The 4,816-nt window shown below is 45.1% G+C and overlaps 1 long non-coding RNA gene across 1 annotated transcript in view; it reads right to left on the bottom strand.

Moving 5' to 3' along the window:
• Nucleotides 1–2,146: 2,146 nt before the first annotated feature.
• The window catches only part of LOC107148500, a 9,821-nt gene continuing 7,151 nt past the window's right edge, over nt 2,147–4,816 (bottom strand). The window contains exon 3 of the long non-coding RNA XR_001504277.2: nt 2,147–2,239. This is a non-coding gene — a long non-coding RNA (uncharacterized LOC107148500). The remainder of the gene's footprint in view (nt 2,240–4,816) is intronic.

The raw sequence follows: 4,816 nt of genomic DNA, 5'->3' as shown, positions 1-4,816 counted from the left end.
GCTGTAAGTACATGGATTTATTTCTGGATTCTCTATTGTGTTCCACTGGTCTATGTGTCTCTGTTAATGCCAATACCGTGCTATTTGGTCCACAGATTTGTAGTAGGTTTTGAAGTCAGGTACTGTGATGCCTCCAGCTTTGTTCTTTTTACTCAGTATTCCTTTGGCTGTATTCAAGGTCTTCTGTGGATTCCATATGACTTCGAGGATATTTTTCTATTTCCGTTGAAGAATGTCTTTTGGTATTTTTGATGGGGATTGCATTGAATCTGAAGTTCACTTTGGATGCCCTAAAGATGTTTTTGATTATGTATACTGCAAATCAGGTTACAAAACACTAGTTTGGAGCCTCCATGGATTAGGGTTTGCTCCACATCCATGGGTCTGGGATCTCATCTATGTTCTGAATCATGGTCAGGAGGGAACCTGTGACAAGTGCTTTCCTTTCCCAGATGGATCTGTTTCCACAAGTGAAGAATGGCAGGTGGGTAGGAGAACTTACTTAGCTACTCAGCCCCCTTTTCTGCTGACATGCTTTGCACTTTTGCAAAATTGGAGGCACTTTCTCTTACTAGCTCCCCACATGGATGTGGAGTCTTTCCTATTAGGCTCATGTGTACATCTGGGGACTGGAGGAGGTGGGGATTGAGTGTCTTGGACCCATAGTTGGCGTCCCTGAATCTCTGGGTGCCACAATTCCACTTTTTCCTACTTTATCCAACTGTGATCCCACCCCCTTCCTTTATTTGCTTCTGAGAGAATCTTAAAGTTTTTCTTTGAAATCAAAGGGCATGAACAATAGTGTGTCCATTCCTCAGTGTTAAGAGAATTTCTAAGACACATTGAGCTTCAGGTGGTGGTGATTCTGGAAAATTAAGGACAGCAATAAATGTGTGAGACTGATGATGGCCAGAGTAAATGGGCTGTGGGTCAGTTCCTACATGGCTTCCTTTTAATTGGGGGAAAGATTGGGTGCACTATGGTTTGGAAGTGGCTTCCCAGGGTCAATGCATGAAAGGCTTGGTTGCCAGCTTCTGGCCCTGTGGGGGAGGTGGTGAAACTTTTAAGAGGTGGAGCCTAGGAGAAAGAAGTTAGTTAATTGGGGTGTGTTTTTGAAGGGATATTGGAATCCTGGCCCTTTCCTGTCTCTTTACTTTGCTTCCTGGCTGCCACAAGATGAACATTCTTCTGCTATGTACTCACATGTGATGTACTGTGCTGCCATAGACCCAAAATAACAGGGCTCAGCAACAATTGACTGAAGCCATGAGCCAAAATAAATCTTTTCTCCTTATAAGTGGATAATGTCAGATATTTTATCACAGCAACAGAAAGCTAACTATCACAGTGAGCTATGAAAAAGAAAACTCTGGCAAGCTTGGATTCATCCATCTTGTGAGTCACACCTTCCTCTTCTCTACCGTTGACAGTTCACATGTTGTAAACTTGTAAAGTAACTGAGATATAGGTTACTGAACTGGACAAAAGTTTCACTCTTTCGCTAAAGTCAGATTTTCTTAACTGGATTAGAACTCTAGAACTCCTAGTAATGGATAAAGTGTGTAATAATAGAGCTGATAGAGTATCGGAAATCCTTTCATTGTACAGAAATTTTTATTGCAGAGAAATTTTTATTGAGAAGACAAATAGTAGAAGGATTAGATTTAAAATAGTAATAATAATAATAATACTTATTGTTATTTTCTGAGAGCTTAGTATATGTCAGTTCCTGGCATATATTCTCACACACACACTCTATGCTATGTTTTACAACTTACTTATTGTATACTATATATTATATTCTACAGTCGTACACATAACATGTTACAAATTATATATTGAAGCCAGAAGGAGACCAGCAATTTCATTTATAATGCCTGGGCTTTCCTTATGAGGTTAATGGGATTGCTTTTGTGTGCATGTGACGGGAGGGGGGAAGCAGAACACTCTATCCATCAAATTTCCAGATGGTGTTTTGTGTTTTAGGATGGCAACGGTAAGAAAGTGGCCTGACCCCTTGGCCTGGAAAAAGTAATGAGCATGTTGAGTGGAGACCAACCAGCAGATACAAAGGTCCTCTGGGCCCAGGAGCTGGGAGGAGTCACTGCATTCCCAAGGTGGTCAGGAAAATGATAGCTGTGAGGGGGCTTCTCATTAGACATTCCCAAGCCATAGTAGCACAATGCTCCAAGACCAACAGCAGCTCCTCCAGCAACAAACCACCTTCCCATCTGATCAACTGCAGAACACAGGAGAAGAGTGTGGTGGGAGCAGGCAGACTGCACCAGCAGTGTGCATCTCAAAGTAGAAGCATGGTGAGCCTGAGGAATGCAGGTGCTGACTTGCTTGGGAGTTGGAAGTTGCAGGGGCTGGAGGGGGTGGAGGTTTCCTGAGCAGAGGGGTGCATTTCAAAGAACTCATTGTTTTGAGTAAGGCTCTCTTAACTGTCAGGGATGGTATTCACACAGTCCCTGAGGCCTGGGTGAGATACAGGATGACAGAGCAAGGATCCAGAGAACATCTCAATGGGCCTGAATGCCACCTTGCTGTTGACAACGGTGTTCACACCAGAACAGGAGCTGCACCTGTAAAACAGACAGACCATGTTATGGTTTGGATATGTGGTGTCCTCCAAAAGCTTGTAAGACAATGCAAGAAAGTTTAGAGGTGAAATGATTGGGTTATGAGAGCCTTAATCCAATCAATGCATTAATCCACTTGCATTAATCCACTGTTGTGGATGAACTGGGTAATATCTGTAGGTAGGTAGGGAGTACCTGGAAGAGGTAGGTCTCTAGGGCCATGCCTTTGGGGTTTATATGTTTTCCCTGGTGAGCAGAGCTCTCTGCTTTCTGTTGGACCTGTCCTGAGCTGCCTCACTCCACCATGCCCTTTTGCGATGATGGTCTGCCACACCTCAGGCCCAGAGCTATGGAGTCCGCCATCTATGGACTGAGACCTCTGAAACCATGAGCCAAATAGACCTCCTCCTTTATGTTGTTCTTATTAAGTATTTTGATTATGGTGATAGAAAGGAAGGAAGGAAGGAAAGTAGGAAGGAAGGAAGAAAAAAAAACACAGCCAACTAAAAGAGACCAGGAAGGAAACAGGGTGGATCTTACCAAGAGGGCTTTGCCCATTAGGAAACATAATCCATGGGGGTTTGGGGGGCCAGCAAGCCCACACCTGAGCTTTGTGCTTGGATTCTTATTAGACTTGGAACCCTCTCTCTAGTTATTGTTTTCTCTTATTTCCATCTCATCTGGAGGGCTGGTCTCCATTCAGCCCTGGGTCCTCTCAGCCTCTTCCTGCCCCATCTCCTCTGAGTCACCTTTGGTGCTCTAAGGCCTCCGAGTCCTCTGCTATCCTCCATGCTGACAACAAGATTCATCTTGCAACCTGTAGCACCAATGTCCATCCCCAACCACCTCCCATCCTAAGCCTTCAATGGCTGCTAACAGCCGCAGCAGCACTAACCACTGCCAACTGACAGCCTCATTTATGACGGTCAGTGCAGCAGGCAGTGTGATGCTGGTGCCAGGGGAGATTTAAGTAGAGCTTGGCCACCTCCCTGCTTCCTGCTCCCCACCTGCCAGTGTGCGTGCACGCACACAGACACACATCAGCTTAGCTACTCAGAGATCTCTGTTTGCAAATATCAACCAGAAAGAAGAAAAACAGATGCTTTCTGGGGGTGCTAGTTAATGAAGAGTGTGTTTGTTGTCACTCGCGAGAGACGATTGTCAGCCACAGAGAAAACTCACACCCAGCTGTAAGGGTAGCATTGTGCTGTTCTCGAGGCCCACTTGGGTAGGCCCATTTTTCTATGCAGACTCTCCCAGGAAGGATGCAGGAAGACTCAACTCTCCTCCTTGTGCCTGAGAGCCCCCAGCACCCCACCACCATTCTTTGGGTCACTTCCATATTCAGTTTCTGGCATCTACTGAAATCATCGTTTCTTGCTCTATGCCCTGAATAGGTGTCCAAATAAGCCCTTTGCCTGGCTTCTCTCCCCAGCTGGGTCAGTCAGTATTTTGTCTCTGTGACCAAAATCCCTGACGAGAACAACCTACAGGAGGAAAAGTTCATTTTGGTTCATGGTTTTAGAGGTTCAATCCATAGTCAACCAAATCTATCGCAGAACATCATGTCAGAAGGCCATGGCGGCAGAAAGCTGTTCAGCTCCTGGAGGCCAAAAAAAGCAGAGAAAGAGAGAGAGGGGGGGATGAATGGGCTACAGGTAAGATGCACAGGACCCCCATGACCCACCTCATCAAGCCACGCCTGCCTGCCCACAGTTACCTCCCAGTCAGTCCACTCAAAGAAGGGTGGACTGATGGGGTTAGAGTTCTCACAAGTCAATCATGTCATCTCTCAATACTCCCACAGGAGATTTTGAGAGGACACTACATATCCAAACCATAACACCAGTCAAATGTCTGCAGTATCCTGGGCCACCACTTAGCAGAACTTTGAGTGATGAAGGGTGGCAGCCCAGGAAAGTCATGTTGGGTGGACCAGGGCAGACCCCTAAAACCATGCCTGACATTCCTGTTGCGAAAGTCCAGGGGGCCTTCTCACTGGCCCCTGCACCCAAATGGGTCCTCAGCCTTCTGCTATCCTGTTGGGTTTCTCTCTCTCTTCTTTTCCCATCTCTCCCTGTTTCCCCCTTCCAAATCTGGCTCCGGGAAAATCTGAATCTATAATGACTGGCAGAACAAAAAGATATTTATAGGAAAGGATACCTCTTCATTAAATGACAATTTATATATATATATATATATATATATATATATATATATATATATATATATAT

This window comes from Marmota marmota, unplaced genomic scaffold, assembly GCF_001458135.2.
Source record: "Marmota marmota marmota unplaced genomic scaffold, marMar, whole genome shotgun sequence".
NCBI lineage: Eukaryota > Metazoa > Chordata > Mammalia > Rodentia > Sciuridae > Marmota > Marmota marmota.
The sequence above is the reverse complement of the archived record's forward strand: the minus strand, read 5'-3'. Positions and strand labels throughout refer to the sequence as shown.